Genomic DNA, 21,021 nt, shown 5'->3' with positions numbered 1-21,021 from the left:
CTTAAGTTTAATAAAGTAATAAGGGAACCTAATTAATTAATATTTTATTAATTATTTAGATTTTTCATTTAATCTAATAGACTCGATGAAGTAAATATTGATTTACATTTGGATTGTTGAGTTTGAGTTGCAAACCTATAATCTTTGTGAGTTCTAGGTTCTAGTTTAGACTTGAAGCTTCATCCTAGCCAAAATAAAATAGAGAAAAAAATCTCTTTGATAGGAAAATAAGTTTATCAATTTTATGAGAAAATAAATAAATTTGTCATTCTTTGCTCTATTTTCAATGGTCTTCGGGATACATTCATGTGGTAGTGGAATTTGACCAAGCGACATGAAAACCTCCCAAAATATAAATATCAGTAAAATAGAATTTTATCAATATCTACTCTTTTAACTAAAGAAATATAACAAAAATACTTGAAATGAAGCTAATTATATAGTAAAGATAATGCTTAACATAACTACAATATGGTCAATCTCTTGACACATAAATCAAAATCTTAAAATCTCCAAATCATCAATGAGAGTACAACACATCCAACCATTTGGTACCCTTAGGTCTACCTCAATATATTGAGAAACGAATGCAAATGGATCAATACACACTCACACCAAATAAGAAGTACAAAGAAACTCATGTAAAGCACACCTACATAGAACAATAATGCAACATACAAATATCTAATTTAATATTAACATGATACAAAACAATCACACCAACATTGAATATTAGATCCAACAAAAAAAAGGAAGATAATACTAGGCATATGAAAAGGAGTGTCAACATGATCACTCAAAATGGTGTAATAAAAAATTTGGGAGTAGAGCTTTGTCAATGAAGATACTCATTCAATTCACCAACTCTTGAAGTTGTGACATGTCCATCACTAGATTGAACCTTTGAGAAAAAACATCTTATTTAATCATTTAAGTAATCCCTTTTTTTTTTTTTTTTTTTTTTAACGTGGTTGAATTCTTTGCATGTTTGTTCATGCACTCCCTTTATATTGTGGAAAACATTGAGAGATGTGCCTTCCTTACCCTAGGCCTCAATCTTAGAGGTGCAAAACTCTAAGCCTATGAATTAGGTGTGGTGCAAAAACCATACACAATTTTCACAACATGATTTTAAACATGCTTAATTCTATTAAAGACAATTTCATCAAAAAGTTAGAATACTCAAATCAAATTTTAAATTAGAATTTTCTAGATCAAAATACCAAAAAACTAAAAAACATCCATTTGCTTTCATTAATGGAGTGCATGCAACCTTGAAACTTCTTATTTTGATTTGGAAGGAATACGTGAAATCTAAAAAATACCTGTGTCTTCTCTAGATTCACTCAACATCACTAATATCACTTAAAATTGGGAAGAAGGGGTCCTAATAAAATTTTACTCTAAAATGGAGATTTTGTATAGTTTAAAATACAAATCTAACCAAAAAAAATTGAAACAAAATTATTTCCTAATTATTTTCTATCTTTAGGTCATAGCTCCACTTAGTGTGGACATGACAATAGGGACATTTTGTTTTCAGATGTAAGAATTTAATCTAAACGTAAAAGGAAAAATGCCTCAAGTTCAAATGAAGAATAACAATAATGAAGGTAATTTTTCCTCTACACCTAAACTCACACTTAAAAAATCTTCTTCAAATGAATTTCACACACGTACATGTAACAATTTCAATGTTTTCTTAGGCCATTCAAGAATATTCCTCTAAAAAATACCAAGAGAAGAGGGTTTGAGAGAATGAAAACAAACATGAATTCTAAATTTGTGTCTTTTTTTCTCATGTATTTTCATTTTTCTTCATTTATTTTCTTTTTCAAAATATATTTTAGAAGAATTGAAATAAAAGCATATTATCACTAAAATTTGGTCCTTTCTTCAATATACAATTGTTTTCCTTAATTCTTGAAGGAAATTAAATACAATATTTTTTTCTACAAGAATGAATTATAAAGATATGTTTTCTTATTAATATAGAACTAAGTGCATAAAAAATACTTGTTTATACTTCATATGTTTTGTGCAACATGCATATTATAGAATTTACTTCTATTTAGATCTAGGCTAACGTAGGGATACATAAGATCCATCTCCTAATAATATAAAGTGAGATAAGAGTTAGTGCATATACAAAAATTAAGCTAATTGTGAACATCTCATTTATAACCACCATTCAAAATTAACCTTCTACCTTCATACTGAAGGCACGCATTAGGTATACTTGCTCATATAAATAATAGTCAAAGCAAAGCATAAACATTCAACATGGCATCACATCATATAAACCATGCATGCATGCATATGTATGTATGTATGTATGCATGCATAAACGATGGAATGGTAACATTGAAATATCTCATCATAAAAGTCATAACATATTATTCATAGACTATTGTCTAAGTAACAATACAAAGCCTCATTAGAAATATTTTGATGGCAAAACAAAACATGATTGCCAATAACAATAACATAATGAAAGTAAAATGAACAAAGGACACAACACGAGCACAAAAGGCATTGCATGCCTCTTGTAAACGTTAAGGAGCATCAAAGTATTATTATTGGACATCAACATTCTAGAAAATATTACATGATTGTTTATTACCCTTAATCTTTGTTCAAAGTTGTTTAAGTCAATATACTAATGGTTAGACCAAAGCCAGATATTCTCAATTGAGAAAGCTATTATATCCACAACACCATTTTTTTATGCATGTTATGTAAGTCAAAGACAAACATGTTTTTTATTAAAAAAATAGCATTAACTAGGGCCTTGACCCTTAACATAGTCATAGACTATCAAAAATAAAAGTCTGCAGGCAGAAAAAATAGTACATCGGAGCAAGTCCAAGACTAACAAGGTCAAACAAAGGAAACTTGTCCAACCTTGAACAACACAAACCCAACTCAAGGAGGGGTGTGGACACCCGATCCTTGGGGGGGTGGGGAGGACTTCCCCTTCTGCCTACAACAAACAATAGTCCAAGCAATACTATTATCGGGGCCATCAAGGGAATGACCAAGCGATAAGGATCTCGCTTGTAAACCATTAGTAAATCTAGCAATAGGCTATTGCAAAACAACAACTGACTGTTGCAGAACAAAAGTTAGTTGCAAAACAAAAGGTTGTTGCATAGCATTAGGAGAAGGACCAGTAGGTGTAGAGCAAAGCTGCAAATTAGAGGTAATAGGGTCTGTCAGGACATGAGGAGCCAACACAGTGGAATCGACAACAACACCAGTAGCAGTAGAAGGCACCTCATCCTCCTGAGAAGAACCATGCAAATCATATTCAACAACATAGATGGTCAAGTGATCAACAATAGCATTCTTCCACCAAGTAGCAGCACCTTTGTGGCATGAGATAGAGAAGTCCAAAGCAAGATGGCCCATAGATAAATATTTTCGACAGCGGAAGGGAAGACAAGCATGTTACAAATATAAAATTTAGTAAATATCATGTCCTCATAGAAGGGTCATATTCACAGACAAGTAAGGTGATCCTAAATTCAAAAAAGAAACTTGAATAGTAACATATTCTATTATTTTCATGGAAGGTCAAAACAATTGAAATATATTGTGAAATTATATCAACATTAAACCAAAAGCTAATCCTTATTTATTATTAAATTGCAAACATTTATTTCAATATCATAATCACCCTAAGTCTTACACTTAAACTTATTTATTTATTATTAATAATTAATCATTTTTTGAGATAAATTAATTGCAAATAGACAATAACATGATAAGCATATTTTGTAATTTTTTTATAATTATTTAATATAATTTTATTGAAACAAGTTTTTGCAAATCGAATAGACTTGTGCATCAATTCCCAAACTCGTGTTGACGTGCAAAACAAGCTTTACGCACATGAACTCAAATTGGAACATTATAAAATTTCAGTTTGATGATGTTAATAAATAATACTGTTATTTTTAAATTTCTATTCCATCAATATGTCCGAGCGGTTAAGGAGATAGACTTGAAATCTTTTGGGCTTCGCCCACGCAGGTTCGAACCCTGCTGTTGACGATGCGAGTTTATTCTATACATTTTATACTACAAATTTCAGTTTAGTTTCATTAATAAATAACATTGTTATGTAAGATTTTTCATTTAGTCAATATGTCCGAGTGGTTAAGAGACAGACTTGAAATCTGTTAGGGCTTCGCCCGCGCAGGTTCGAACTCTGCTGTTGACGATGCTACTTTATTTTATACTTTATGTTTATCGCGAAACATTTTGTCACGATATATTATCATTATAAAAAATTATAACAATGCAATAAAATCATTTCATTAAGTATATTCTATTTAACATAAAATCATATGAATATAATTATAATAATAAATAATTTAACCATAATTATTATTTAATTTTAATTATATTTAAAATTTAATTATTATACAAAATTATTTAGTTAAATTTTCTAATATTATATATTAGAAAAATAATTAGTTAAAACTAGAGTTATAACATAATTGATTAAAATACTTATAATGATAAATTATTATAATTGTAAATTAAATATTAAAAAAAATCTTATATAAAATTATTTATATATAAAATATAGTATTAACTTAATAATTATAATTTAAAATTTTAAAATTATTTTATTTATAATTATTAAGTTAATACTATATTTTATATATAAATAATTTTATATAAGATTTTTTTTAATATTTAATTTACAATTATAATAATTTATCATTATAAGTATTTTAATCAATTATGTTATAACTCTAGTTTTAACTAATTATTTTTCTAATATATAATATTAGAAAATTTAACTAAATAATTTTGTATAATAATTAAATTTTAAATATAATTAAAATTAAATAATAATTATGGTTAAATTATTTATTATTATAATTATATTCATATGATTTTATGTTAAATAGAATATACTTAATGAAATGATTTTATTGCATTGTTATAATTTTTTATAATGATAATATATCGTGACAAAATGTTTCGCGATAAACATAATGTAAACCAATTTAATATGATTATATTCACCTCATACTTGCCTTGTAATAAAAGTTACCATGTCATTTAATTTTGTCCACTTTTAAATTATATGTATTGTTTATATAAGAATTATTTCATGAGTTATTTATTTTAGCTTAAAAGAACTTTATAATTATTTTAAAATTGCTTGTTTTTTTTTTTTTAAATGAATAGTTTTTAAACATATAAATATTTATTTATCTTTAAAAGACTGAGGTCATATAGGGTATTATATTAATTGTCAAAACAATTTACAAAGCAAAAGGGCCAAATATTGTTTCAAGCCATAACCATGGTGACCAATTGAGAGATACAGACTAAAAACAACTATCTTGTCTCGATAGAACATGCTCCTATTCATACTAGACAAAGACTAAGACAATGGTTTCAAAAGAATTGTCCATACAAAATTCTTACAAAATCGAGAAGCCATGATGAAAACACCTTCAATCACTAGACCTGAATCATTGGAAGTATGGGCATCTGAAGGACCAACATCAACCAAGTCTGAACCATGATGAGAGCCATGATGAGCTCCCCCTGTTGTAGCCCCAACAACCTCCACTATTTCTATCTCCATTTCTAGTTCAACATCACTTGGATCTTCACTACACATGCCATCAATCTCTTAATCATGTTTGAATTCCACCACCCAATCAACCTCTTCATCCACCTCATCTTTGATAATTTCAACAAGCAATCCATATGGGGTGAAACCCATGAGCCTTTTTGAGGAATTCCAGACATCTGAATAATGGGTCTCCTGATATACATAGGCATATCACCCATGGAGAGCAAAAGAAACCTAGGAACCTCTAACCCAAAAAATCTAATAATGAAATAGTGTTTATGGTAGGGAATAGTTAGATTATTATCCACATTCAAAAGCACTCAATCAATATCTCCTAGGAAGACATTATTGAAGACCCTTCTACACAATTCTTTAGCCACTAGCTTTTTCTCTCCCATCCACAAAATAGTGGCCAGAAAAAAGGCAAGAATATTCAAATTCACTCTATACCGTCCAAGGGGTTGAGCTTAGTTGGTTAAAGCATTGAGTTCTCAATATGGAGATCCAAGTTCAACTCCCATGAGGGACACCTTTGTGTAGAATTCTAAGTTGTGACTCTTGGTCTTCCATTGGTTGTTTAAAGTGGATTTCTAAGTTGTGACCCTTGGTCTTCCAATTGTTGTTTCTAGTTTGATGCTCGAAAGGAGCTAGTGTTTGTAATAAGTTTACTCAAAAGGAGCTGGTATTTGTAATAAGTTTGTAACGTGGATGCTCGAATGAGCAAAAAATGAGCTTTGTGATTCTATGATACTTAATACAAAAAATTCACTCTATACCTATGGTCTGCCCATCCATTGGGAAGAAGCTCAACAATGCAGAGAGAAAATGCAAAGCTTAGAATGAATCCACTATTACGAAGAGGTATATTTATAGAAATATAACCCATTTCACCCCTCTCTTTTTGATAGAGCAATGATTAAATGCATCATACTAATTCAAAGACAAGTTGTCCTTTCCATCATTTTGAAATGCTCTAAATTTAGAAAATCAACAAACATTCATCGAGATGTGACCTTGAACCTAAGTGAAACAAGTTGGCAAGTTTAGCCATCAATCCTATTCATTAAATGAGAATTTTCTACCTTGGTATTGAAGATATAATTGTTCCTTATTATGCATGTTGAGGTGTAGCTAACGTGTCCCAAAGGGTTAGGTGGCCAACTCACCAGCCTCATGATGTATACTCAATGTGTGCATCTTTTCCCTTCAATAGCCTAATATAAAAAAAAAGTCTCATGCCACCTATGTTGGAATCATATCCCAACAAATGAATCAACCCATCATGAGAATTGGAGTAGTCCACAAAGTTGTTTTCTTGACTACTTGATTAGACTAATTATCCTACCCATCATTGCCAGTCCCGATTAATCAATAGGACCCAATTTGCAAAAAAGAAGTTCATATACAACTACATTAGCCAACCTATTAGCGACCCTATTCCCTTCTTTGTATATGTAATTCAATGCTAAAATCATCAAAGAGCTCCAAAATCTCTAGAGTCATCTCTAGTGAAGATTTCAATCTCCAATTTGGAGTGACTTTGGATCTAACCACATTAATTACTACAATTGGATCCCCTTCAATTCCAATCTTGTTGATCTCCAAATCCTTGCATAGTAGTAGATGTTTTATTAACACATTGAATTCTTCTTTATTGTTAGTTTTCTCCTTCAAAGGTGAAGAGAATCATGCCACAATAGAGCTATCCTAGAGGTGAATGATCCCACTAGCCCCAAAGGCCCCTGGGTTGCGATGTGAAGCTCCATCAAAGTTTAATTTGAACTAGCTAAATTGAGGGGGTATCCAAGAGCAAGCTTGCCTTTCCTTCCTGCTAGAATCACCTCCAATGCCAAAGAAGGGGGATATCTTCATACCACACCAAATCTTCTTCATATTATTATCCCAAATTGTGAATCCGATGCCTTTTGTTACATGTGTTGAGTTCCTATTGTTAGCGGTCTCCACAATAGTCATATCCATGTTATTGAGTAAGCTCTCCCTAGTCATAGGCTTGGTTTGAAAGATCCTTCTATTTCTCTCTTTCCATAATTCCCATAGAAGTATTGATGAATTACAGATCCAAAGGTTTCCAAAGAGTTTTTTCCCTCTATCTTGTGGCCAACCTTTATAAACATTTAATATATCATTTGGGAGAGCAGTAACCCACCCTAATATAGCACATAGCTATCACCAACATGTTCATGAATAGGGGAAGTTGAGCAATATATGATCTACTTCTTTTTCAACATTCTTGCATAATACACACCTATAGGGTCCTTCAAATCCCATTTTCTTGAGCCAGTCAACAATTATAATTCTTCCTTGAAGAGAAACCCAAGAAAATACCCCTACCTTGGGTAAGCATAGTTTTCTCCAACATAGCTCTAAAGGAAGTTTTGTCTTCATCAAATTCAAGTTATGGATGATGCTTCTATAACCCTCCCTTGTGTTATAATGTCATGTTTTGGAGCCTGTCCATATTAACGTGTCTGGTCCATGTCTAAAAGTCACTATCCTTACCTTCAAAATCTATTTTAAAAAGTGAAGTTATTTTGGTTTGATCCTCTACATTCCCATCTTTGGATCTTAGTTCTAATAAATATTTTCCCCCTTTTCTTTTGCTTGATGTCATTCCATAGTCTAGTTTGCTTCTATTGGCCATATTTTGGAGAAGTCCAGCTTTCTTGTTATTTTTCATCTCTTCCAATTCTACTAGAAGCTCCTCAACCCCAAAAAGAGCTTCCTACTTATCCTCTTCCATTTCATCCAACTCCAAAATTTGGCTAATCACTTTATATTTATCCTTAGCAGTCTCCTCATCTTCTTTTTCTAGAGTTTGTGAAATGCCAACGAATTCATTAACCACTTCAATTCTAGGAACACTAATTTCATATTATTCTCTCCAATGTTTTGAGTGATCCCAACTTTATCCTTGAAATTCTTGCCTTTTAGCTCTATTTGATCCTCTTTATGCATAGAGTTGTGAGCCAATTCATTGATTTCCTTCTGGCTCTTAAGATATGCTGGACAACATTATCTTTCTTAGTTAACGGCCAATATTATATCTATTTATTTTTTAATGGCTTCAACTTCATTCTTGAGACAATTTAGTTCTTCCTCTCTCAATCTTTCAACATCCTTATTAAAATCTGATTGGTATTCCAATATGCTGTTGAGAATCTTCTCCTTCCCTAGATCCAATTTCATTGGTTCTCTTTCTATCCATTCTCTTTCCTCTAGATCTAAATTATCTGAGTTAAATTGTAAAGTCTGATCTCCTTCTATATTTTTACTTTATGGAATAGGGGAAAGAGACTTATTTCTAGTTTCATTATTGACTTAATTGTTCTTTGAGCTGCCTACATGGAACCCATACCCTAAGATGCATCTTCCACCCTTCTCATTCAAATTCACCTCTATGCTTTGTCTCAATTTTCCTTTACCAATTTTAATCTCTAAATTGTCCAAATATCTCAAATCAGTGTTCATATCAACTAAGATTTTGGCCTCCACAGCCGATTTCCACAAAAGAATTCTTCTCCTATCCCTATGAAGGATCCTAGTGCTTCATCTCCAATTTTTTCCAAAGCTTCTAAACTCCAATATTCAGAAGGTAGATTTTTTCAGGTTTATCCATCTTAGGAACCTCTTAGGTTTGTAGTTTATAGGATCAAAATTGGGCTTCCAATCCACCCGATAATATGAAAACCCCTCATAGAATATTAGTTTTCCATATAGAATTTATCTTTTTAAATATTTGTATATGTAATCTACTAGGAAAAAACCATTCTCTAGGGTTTGAACACTTACCCATCCTTCAAATTGTATTGACCACCAATCTATAATTTCCTCCCTCTGATTGTTTCCTCCAGTCCATTTCACAACTTAGAGATTGCATTCCACAAGGTATCCCCATATTGGTCCTAGGATTTTCAAGGAGATAACCATGGTTTTGTAATTATTTTTGCTTGGGGCATACTACCCTTTTTCCTTGATTGATTCCTATTTTCCATTATTGCCCTATTTATTAATTTTCTATTTATTTTTGGGAGCTTCTTGATTGAATGTCCAATTTGATGTTTTTGCCCCCCTACGATAAGGTCTATTGCTTATTATCTATCTCCTATTAGTTTTTAGTAATAGTTGTCCCAATCTGGGGGTGAACTAATTCCATTTGTTGAGAAATTCATCTTGCCATCTTGCCTCTCGATGGTCTTTCATTTGTATTCTATCATTTTTTCTTGTTGTCAAATGCTTGTCAAGTTGACTTTGACTTGATCCTAGTGGGATCAAATTTTCCATCATGGCAAATTTTAGGATGGTTGAAAATTCCAATATGTTTTGTTGGTAGTATGAGACGCCCTTCAATTTTTTGCACTCCACTATATTTTTTCATTCCATCAGAGAAAAGCTTATTTCATTTCAAAAAATATTAAACTTAAAGTCATTTTTTTAACATATAAATATTAATATTTAATTATTAATTAGTTACATCCCTACAACAAAAATTGGCTTCCATTACTTAATCCAAATTTAATGTGCCCACATTTGATGTGGCTAGCCCATTATCCAATGAGATTGTTTGCACTATCCCTCCTAAGCATATGGAAGTCCCTCAATTGGAATTATAGAATGCAAAAGGTGACCCCTTGACTCATGTGAAAACATTTCAAACTTTGTGCAGTGACTTCACTCATGACCAAAGACTTATGCCCAAATTGTTTACTCAAACCTTTAGGGATAAAGATTTGTAGTGACATTTTTCTTTGTCTCCTTATCATATTACATCATTTCAACAATTAGCTAATGCTTTCATTCAACAATTTCACAATAATATTGGTCCTAAGATTACTTTCACTAATTTGATTCATTGTAAGCAAGAAGTTAAAGAAAAAGTGGCTAATTTTATTGATAGATTAAAAGATTTGTATTTTCAAATTGCTTATCCTATGCCTAATCATGATGTTCAAAGAATTTTTATTGTTAATTTACAAAAAAACATTAGGGATTAGCTTCTATTTTCTAATTTTAATTCCTTTATGCAATTGTGTGCACTGCTTCATAATTACCAGCTTCAAGTGAGTCAATTTGAATCATCTCCTTCAATGGCTCGGATTGATAAGAATGAGAGTGCTCACAATATTTTGCGAATTTTAAACTGAACAAAGAATACGTCAATATAATTGACAACGTCAATACTCAAGTCGAAACATCGACATTAGGTGTGGCCCCTTTATCCAAATACTTTAGAAAATAATTACTCCTCTTTCTAAGTCTTTGCATAGTATAATGTCGAGGTTGATAAATTCTAATGCGTTGAAACTTCCTCCCATCAAGCCAACTGATAACTCTAAACCTTTGCCATCTTATCATGATCCCAAATCCTTTTACCAATATCATCGTCAACCTAACCATGATTATGAGAATTTTTATACTTTTCTCGGAGTAAGATTCAATATTTCATTAATAATAATACCATATCTATAGTTGGTGTGAATGATAATGGAAACAAATCCATAGCTCCTCCTAATCAACATCTCCAAATCTTCACCAATCATTTTCCTTCCCACTCCACTAATGTTGTTGAATCTGAGTTTCTTTCCTTTTCTCCTGATGACCTTGGTATTGAGTCTAATAATGTTGTGAATCTCATTGACAAACCTACACCCCCTAAGGACATATGAATTACCCTTGATCCCAATGAGACTATTGTTGCACCAGATAGCCCATGGTATATTAATATGAAGATCAAAGACATACTCTCATGAGGAGTACTCATTGATCCAGTGTGTATGGTGAATGTGATCATTGAAGAATATCTTTGCATACATACATACATGTGTGTGTGAACAAGATCATTTGAAGTATGATGATGTAAGTATTGTTGGCAATGTTGTGTATATGCATATCTGATCTAATGTCTCATCTTAGTCTTTACTTTCTTTACATATGATCTTAAATTCTTTATATTTGTCTTTTATATTAATGTAATTATAAATACATTGAGAATATATTGTTATTATTCCCTTTTTCTATTACCTTCTCATTTTCTTTTTCATTACTATTGAAACACATTTTTGTACACTTAGCACATTGGAATCTTTACATCCTCCTTAGCATTCTCATTGACATTCACTATTGACATTCTATTGATAATGAAGGTGGAGCACTATAAAATGGAAATATGATTTCAATTGTAAATTTGAAGCAAGATGAAATATGTGTTCAATTGTAATGACATCTTACATTATCCACATAGCCATATAGATATAGGTGACTTTCTTTACCAAACACTTGTTTTGGTCATAGATGTTGTAGTATACTCTTCAATTTTGCAACTTTAGCTGCCACTAGACAAGAACTTCACAAATCCATTTGACCCTAATGCATGGCATAAATTTAGTCCATCATCCCTAATAAAATGACATAAATTTTGTCCATATTTACATCTTCTCTTAAATTATTTATATTTTCCCTTATAATTCTTTCCATTTGCACTTAAGTTCTTTCCATTTGCCTTTAAATTCTTTAAAATTTCTCTTAAATTCTTTCTTCACTTTAATTCTTTCCATTTTCCTTAAATTCTTTACATCTTCCCTTAAATTATTTACATGTACCCTTAAATTATTTACCTCTCCCCTTAATTTTTATGTAATAAGAAATAAAGTAGATTATTAGAAATTTGGGAATCTCTAATTGCTTAGTCTACTCAAAAGCATAATTTGTAATTACTTAGTTTCTTCATAACATGTTTTATTGAGTTGCATCCATATGTTTTTTATTGCTTTAGGATCATTACATCCTTTGTAGCACTTGTTTGTCATTAGATTTCATTATTTAAAGTTTTGTATTAATATCTTCTAGCATACCTATATGTATACATTATTGTAGTACATACAGTTTGAGGGGATATATTGCTTATTAATTATATTAAACTAATTCTACAAAGTTTCACAAATGAAATTCTTGTTCAATTGTTTAACTTTTTTAAATGAATAGTAGCCATTTTCATAAATTAAAGATAAAGTACCACTATTCACAAAAAAAAAGGAGTCTTGGTGAGCCAATGCCAATCTTTACACCAAGGTTTCACTTAGTGAATGACCAATTTGTGAAGCATATTTATAGATAGAGCAGACATGACTATGTTGAATGTCTATCAATCAGACCATATAAGCTTGAATTGGGTTTGCATAGCTTCCCAAGAATAAAGATTCATAGTAGCTCTGGAGAAAAATTCCCCCAAGGGGTGTATGGATGCCACATTTGTGAAGAATAGAGCACGAATTCCAGGCACACGGGACAAAAGAAGCCCCTAAATTTGAATTAGTAGAGACCACCAAATAGTGTGTTGATTGAAAGACAAGTCATCCTTGAAACTAGACTTAGTCCACCAAATCCAAGGCTTGGCAACTTCCCAAGCATGCCAAATGCATTTGGCCACAAGAGTGCCTTCAATATGAACAACATATTTTATAATGAGAAGGGTATGGAAGCCAATCCCCTTCTAGGAGGGCCAATTAATAGGAAATCCTGGAAAAATATAATGTTAGAGAAAGATATTCTAGGCCTCATTGTCGGAGATGACATGAATGACCCAGTTAGCACACAAAGCTAGAAATTTCTTTTGAATAGAAAGAAGACCAAATCTTCTAGACTCACATGGGAGTTAACAAAAATACCAAGCAACTCTATGAGATCCATGATGATCATCTGAATAGGATCATAAAAATTCTTTGAGAAGCTTCTCAAGGTTATTATAAGAAGCTTTTGAGGGATCCCAACAAGATGAATAATAAACATGGGTGGTTGCATGAATTTTAGAGAAAATATAAAATTTTCCAACTAAAGAGAGTGGCTTGGTGATCCAGTAGGCCAACTTTTTCTCCATTCTTGTGAGGAGCACACTCTAGAGGTGCATAAGAGAACCCTAGAAAGAAAAAGGAATACCCAAAAAATTTAAAGATTTTACCATGACCTATCCGCTTCCACCCATACTAGAGCATCTAGTGTGGAGCTAGGAGAAAGGATTATTGATAACCTTGGATTTTGGCCCATTGAATCATTGACCCAAAAGACAAATAGAAGGTGTCAGGACACTGGAGATCCTCTTGGACATTGTGCTCATCTTCAATGAGGGTGAAAAAAGTTTCATTCATGAAATGGTCATTGACAAGCTGTGAAGGTGACTTAGGCAAGGAAATTCTGCTAACCTACCTAGTGGAGAAAGAGTTAGCTAGCAAATAAAAAAAGCCTTTAGTAGCTAGAACATACAAGGAAGGAGCCAAAGGGTAGCCCTAGTGAATATATCTATACAACCCAAAGGCTGAAGATTCATAGTCATTAATGGTGATGCAACATATGATCACCAAATAACATATTCACATACTAGATGAAACAAGGAGCAAAACCAAGAACTTCTAACATGGAAAAAATGAAGGGCCACTCAATCCAATTATATGCTTTGAAAATGCCGATCTTCATCAAGATGACACTCTATTTAGACTAATGGGCCCATTCCATACCTTCCCACACCACAATGATATTATCAAGGATAGATCTAAATTTAATGAAACCAATCTATTTAGGATAGACAATGTGCAAAGAAAGATGATGAATCTTCAGAGCTAGGACCTTGGCTATAATCTTGTAGGAGACATTGACCAAGGTAATATGCCATGAGTTAAAAATGTCTTCAGGATCACCTACCTTAGGTAAGAACTTTATATTCCCTTTGTTAATTAACTAATCAAGAGATTGAGAATGAAAAGCTTCCAAGTAGACCTTGTGTAAATCAAGTCTCACAAAAGGCCAAAAATATTTGTATAATTCACAAGAAAATCCATCAAATCCAGGGGCCTTATCATTGACCATAGAGAACACAACTTCCTAAAGTTCTCAATGGTGAGTAGTGAGTCACAAAAAATATTTTCGGCTTTAGAGAGTTGAGAGGGAACAACATTGATGCACTCACACAAAACCCTATTGACCTTAGCAAAAGCTTGTTGACCAATGAAGAATTTCTCATAGTGGCAACCAAACATCTGGAGAATGTCTAGTAGCTTAGAGAGAATTGTATGACCTTCCTTGTTTTGGATATTAGAGTTGTTGGGATATGTTGTTTCCATTGATGTTAACATATTCCTATGTTACAGAGAATTGGTTGTTGCAAAGAGTTGGTTTTGGTGATCTAGTGTAGATGTGCTGATGTAGTTTATTGGGTTTTGAGATGCTTATCTCTAGTTGATTCAATATGATTTTCATGATGCTATGAGGTGACTTGATCGAGTTATGTGTTCCGGTATGGTGACTGGTTTTTTAGTATTCTATGTTGCAGACTGGTGGTATTCGATTCATATTGCTACAGAATGATTATATCTCGAGGTACAGATTTCAGAGAGTGTTTGGGATGTTCATGTGTGTCCTTTGTTTGGATGGTTCATGATTTGGAACTTCACAAGCATATCTTCTAGCTTGTCAGTTGGTGTTCTTGAGCTCTGATAATGGTGTTAATGATGAATCTTATGATCCAAGTTGTTGCAGTGATTGTGGTGGAATTCACATTACTTGTCAATGTTCTCTAATCATGTGTTATGTGTTTTGATGGTCCACATTGATCGTGGTGTGTGTTAATGAAGATTTTATTGTTCTAGTGGTATTCTTCATGTTATGCGACATATTTGGTGGTGTAGCGTGTTGCAGGTGATCTTGGCAAATTATTTGATGGTTTTGCATGTTTGAGGATTTGATTTGGGTCCATGCTATGTCCTTGCTGACATTTTATTGGTACAGTTATGGATTTATGTATCATGTGATGTAATTGTGTAATTAAGTCTTATGTGCTGAGCCGACCTTAAGGGTAAAGTAGATAAATTGTATAAATAGGAGATGTAATCATGTTAGTTGTGTGTTTGCGGTTGTGTTTATCATTTGAGAGGTTATTATATGTGTGAACAAGAAAATCTATCATTTGATAGTGTGGAAGAGAAGAGTGGAATTATTGTGTAGATAATGTGCTTAACCAGAGCTATAATTAGGCATTTGGAGATTTTATTCTTTCAGTTCATGTAATCTAGATTGTCGTTTGACCTTTTTAAGGCAGTGTGCCTGAATGCATGTGAATTCTCCATTTTAATATTTACACATACTACTGTAGAGTATCATCGTATTGTGGGTAGGTTCTCACCATGGTTTTTCCCTTAATCACGTTTTCCATGTCAGAAATCCATGTGTTATGTGTGTTTTTAAGGTGGTGATTATCTTTGTTAATGCTGTTCATTATCAGATCTATAATTAAGGTTAATTTGCTAAAGTTTGGTGAAAACTAATTCACTCCCCCCCCTCTCAATTTTCCTGCATTATTGCTACACTACTATCAACAATTGGTATTAGAGATAGATCCTTTGGAAGGAGCTTGATGGATTGAGGAGATTTTGGATGACAACTATTATTTTCAAGAAGGAGAGTATGAGGTTTGATGGAACTAACTACTCTATATGGAAACACCAGATGGAATTTCACTTGAACTGTCTTGGAGAAGACTATTGGAAGATCACAAAGAATGCATACACTATTCCTCCTAATGGTCCTGTTACTGCAATTGAGATCAAGGATGATGAAAGTAATATTAGAGCTAAAGAAGCATTACTAAGTTCCTTAATTAATGCAAAGATGACTAATGTGATGAGATTGCAGACTGCACATGAGATTTGGGTGAAGCTTCAAACCCTATATGAAGGAGATAAACATGTGAAAGTTGCTAAATTGTAGAGCTTGGAAGGGAAGAGTGAGTTGCTGAGAATGGGAGAAGATGGGAATATTACATCCTTTATGGCTAAAGTGAATGACCTTGTGATGAACATTAGATGTGTCAGTGGAGTCCTTGAAAAAGATGAGATTATTGGCAAGGTATTGAGATCTTTGCCTCCTTATAAACATAAAGTTTCTGTTGTTGATGAGATCCAAAATGTAACAACTATGACAAGAGATATGATGGTTGGAAAGCTTGCTTCTTTTGAGTTGAACAGACTTGGTGAATCACATAGTAAGATTGAGACTGCATTTAAAGCTATTGTATCCAAGAAGCAGAAGTATGATCTGGGAGTAAGTTCAACTAGGGTGTCTAGATATGAAAGAGAAATGATAGAGATGGAAGAACAAGAGAAAGAGATAGAAGATCTTGAAGCACTTATTGCTATAATATTTCCTAAGGGAGTCAGTAAGTATGAAGGGAAGTTACCTTTGAAATGTTTTTCTTGCAATAAGATTGGTCATTTTTCTTCTAGGTGTCCTGAAAGTGCAGAAAAGTGTCAAAGTTTGATAATCCCTACAAGCCTAATCAAAAGTATAGATATTAGAAGAAGTGTTATTATGCTATTGATGAAGGTGTAACTGATGAGGAGTTTGAGAAAGGGAATTCTGAAGATGAAATTATGTTCATTACTATCAAGGAAGATGATCCAGTATCTACTGATTCTACAAACTATAATGTTGAAGAGAAAGCTTTGGCTGCTAAAACTGATGACAAAGATGAATGGTTGATTGGCAATAGTTTTTCACATCTTATGACAAGTGATAAAGGTAAATTTGGGAATTTGGAAAAGTGTGATGGTGGTTTGGTGAGATCTAGAGACAACAAAGCTTGTGTAATCTATGGTAGAGGTTCTTTTTCTCTTGATGGTAAGCATAATATTGATGATGTTTTGTATGTTGAAGGTTTGAAGCATAATCCTTTGAGTGTTGGATAGATGGTTGATAAGGGATATGATTTGTAATTCAAGAATGGGAAATGTACGATCTTGAATAGCTTTGGTATAGAGATAGCATCAAGTACTAAAACTAATGGTAATATCTTTCATCTAAATGCTAGTGAGAATAATTGTTTGATTGCTCAGATTGATGAGAGTTGGTTGTGGCATAGGAGAATGTGTCTTGTAAAATTTGACTGCATGATTAAGATTAGTTCTACTCAAGCTATTAGAGATCCACCTAAGATTGTGAAGCCTACTAATCTGGTATGTAAAGAATGTCAATTGGGAAAGAAAACAAGAATTTCATTCAAGAGAGAACTATATACATCTAATGGATTGTTAGATCTTGTGCATACTGATTTACGTGGACCATGTAGAGTGAGAAGCTTACAGGGAGATATATACTTTATGTTGCTAATTGATGACTATTCTAGGATGACATGGGTCACTTTTCTAAGGGAGAAATATGAAGCACTAGAGAAGTTTAAAATATTCAAAGCTAGAGTGGAGACAAAGACAAGATTGAAGCTGAAGTGTCTGAGGTTTGATAGAGGTGGAGAATTCACCTCCAGTGAGTTTAATTCCTTTTGTGAAGAGCATGTAATCAGGAGACAATTATCTGCTCCTAGAACCCCTCAACAAAATGGAGTTGTTGAAAGGAAGAATAGAACAATTTTGGATGCTGCTAGAACTATGATGATTGAAGGGAATGTTCTGCATATCTACTAGAGAGAAGTTGTTAGTATTATTGTATACACATTCAACCAAGTGCATATAAAAGGTGATTTTGGTAAGACCCCTTATGAGCTATGGTTTGGTCATGTTCCTATAGTTAGATATTTCAGAATGTTTGGAAGAAAATGTTATATCAAAAGAGATGAGGATATAGGAAATTTTGATACAAGATATGATGAAGGAATATTTTTGGGACATTCTACTAAGAGAAAAGCCTACTAGTGTTACAACAAGAGACTGGGGAAGATAGTGGAAAGTGCAAATGTGAAGGTCGATGAGAATCGTGGGAAGCAAATCTGAGCATGTAGATATGAGCCTGATGATCAGGATGTTACTGTAAAGAAAGTGTAGATTGAGAGCGTGAACCATAATGATCCGGTAGAGGTAGAGATAGTGAATTTTGATGCTGTTATAGATGAAGAAATTGAAGAGCCTTAAAAATCAAAATAATCAGAATACCTTGAGGTATGTAAGACTAAATCATTTAGAGAATCAAATTATTGGTGATAAGAATAAAGGTGTGATGACTAGGAGAAGAATTGCTACTGAAGACACATGTTTGATTTCTAAAATTGAGCCTAAAGATGTTGCTGAAGCTTGTAAAGATGAGAATTGGGTAAATCTATGGAAGAAGAGCTAGATCATATTGAAAAGAACAAAACATGGGAACTTGTTCCGAGACCTAAGGACAAGAATGCAATTGGTACTAAATGGGTGTTCCAAAATAGGCTGAATGAAGCTGGAGAATTTGTCAGAATAAAAAAAAGATTGATATATAAGGGATATTCACAAATGGAAGATATTTATTTTGAGGAGACTTTTTCTCCAGTAGCTAGAATTGAAGTTGTTAGACTATTTCTTGCATATGTTGCTCATAAGAAATTCAAAGATATCAGATGGATGTGAAGTCAGCCTTTTTGAATGGTGAGTTGGAAGAGGAAGTCTACATTGATCACCTAGATGGATTTTCATTGTTAGATGAAGAAGAAATGGTTTGTAGATTGAAGAAAGCATTGTATGGTCTTAAACAAGCCCCTAGAGCCTGGTATGCTAGACTGGACAGGAGTTTGGTGAAGTTGGGATTCTGTAAAGGTACTACTGATAGTAATTTGTATTTCAAGGTTGTCAATGATAATATTTTGATTGTTGAAGTCTTTGTTGATGATATCATCTTTGGAGGTGATGATGATCTAAGTAAGAAGTTTGCTAATGATATGAAGAAAGAATTTGAGATGAATATTATGTAAATGATGTTCAATTTATATTCAATATGCAAGTTATATTCTACTTTAATATTTTATTTTATCTATTACTGAATTATTATATAAATTTGATTGTCTTCTTTTATGTGGCAATAGAGGAGGAGAATTTATAAATTTCAATTTCCATTCTCACACATTTCATTTGGCATATATAGTGGATTGGGTACGGTCAAGCGATGCCTTGACCAGCCATGTCTTTTGGACATGGCCGATCAAGACATCACTTGATCATGCCCCCTCATGATAATGGTGCATGGCATTTTATCTACCAATCGATTCATATTCAAACTATAATGCCCCACCAAAAACCCTAAAGGAAAACAATACAACTAGGCAACTAAAAGGGTGAAATATTTTTTTTAAAAGAACAAGTGCACTAATAATAACTATTGCACGTCTAATAACACAACGAAAGTCTAATAGCTAATTCCCTAAGGGTTACCAATGAAGATTACTTCGTAGATTATATTAACAACACGAAAAATCCTATTGTTCAACTAATTAGGAAAATTAAAGGTTTAAGATAAAATCTACACATAAATCTAAATTCCATAATGAAAGAATCAAAGTACTCCAATACATCATTTCTCATAGTTCATATATACAAAAGATTAAAGCAATTGAATTAACATACATTCCAATGAATCCCTTTTACAATATCCAATACATACATGGTTACAAAAATACCATGGATTACAACGTTACAATATGAAGGTTACGTAAAAGTTTGATACAATGATTTCAAGATCTCAACTGAACAATGATCACGAACAAGAACTAGTACATGAACCACGAACCAAGAACATCAACGAAGCCCTTCCTCACCTGAAGATACATTCCAGAACATCCGCTGGGAAGTGGCACTACCACCCGACCATGTGATCCCGAAATGGAACCACCCCACTGTGCTAAGAGGTAGTAGAAAACCCTCAAGAAAGTAAAGTAAGACAAGTACAAATGAAATACATGACTCCGCAAACATTCATGTGACTCAACTCACAAACACTAGTGACTCTAAGGAGAGAGTGTCATTGCATAGCTTAAGATGGATACCATGGTATAGCCTCCTAGGTCCCGACTCTCTATCCTAGTAACCTCTCCCGGCTTTCGGCTCCAACTAAGTCTCATGCAGACCCTACCAATCCTTTCATGAAGACAAGGTGGTAAGTTTTCCATTCCAGGCCTTCTCGTAACATTATGAGCCCTGTAAAAGAACTACACCTATGCATGAGGCACATTATCTTAATTAATGTTTATCTCACCCATATCAATTTTTAGGTTATCACTTTTTAACTAACTTCCGACGGGTTATCCTATCATCCACTTTGGGCATGACCCCCACTCGAAAGCCACTCTCTCTCATAGGACACTGCAAGAATAGGTCTCTCTACGAGAACTCTATGGCGACACAGACAACCATACCTAATCCTGACAAACCATAGGTGAAAGAAACACAATTTACTAACCAAAGGTTGACCATTTGGACAAAACACACAATGGCTCACATCCATAAGGTTATACATCGACACCTGACCAAGGAAACATAATAACATAGGACACAATGATAATGCAACAAGAATTGGAATTTAAACATGACAGAAAACACCATTTACACATGATCCAAACACAAACAATCTTTCCTTGAAATAGTCAAATGCATAAACAACTT

The 21,021-nt window shown here is 33.0% G+C and overlaps 2 non-coding genes across 2 annotated transcripts; both read left to right on the top strand.

Annotated features, from left to right (window-relative positions):
• The first annotated feature begins 3,974 nt into the window (after positions 1–3,974).
• TRNAS-UGA (transfer RNA serine (anticodon UGA)) lies at positions 3,975–4,056 on the top strand. Its single transcript has one exon. It is a non-coding gene; the product is annotated as a tRNA-Ser (tRNA).
• Positions 4,057–4,143: 87 nt separating this feature from the next.
• On the top strand, positions 4,144–4,225 carry TRNAS-UGA (transfer RNA serine (anticodon UGA)). Its single transcript has one exon. It is a non-coding gene; the product is annotated as a tRNA-Ser (tRNA).
• Positions 4,226–21,021: the final 16,796 nt, after the last annotated feature.

Source organism: Cryptomeria japonica, chromosome 3 (assembly GCF_030272615.1).
Source record: "Cryptomeria japonica chromosome 3, Sugi_1.0, whole genome shotgun sequence".
In the NCBI taxonomy this organism is placed as follows: Eukaryota; Viridiplantae; Streptophyta; class Pinopsida; order Cupressales; family Cupressaceae; genus Cryptomeria; species Cryptomeria japonica.
This window is presented reverse-complemented; position numbering and strand designations above follow the sequence as displayed.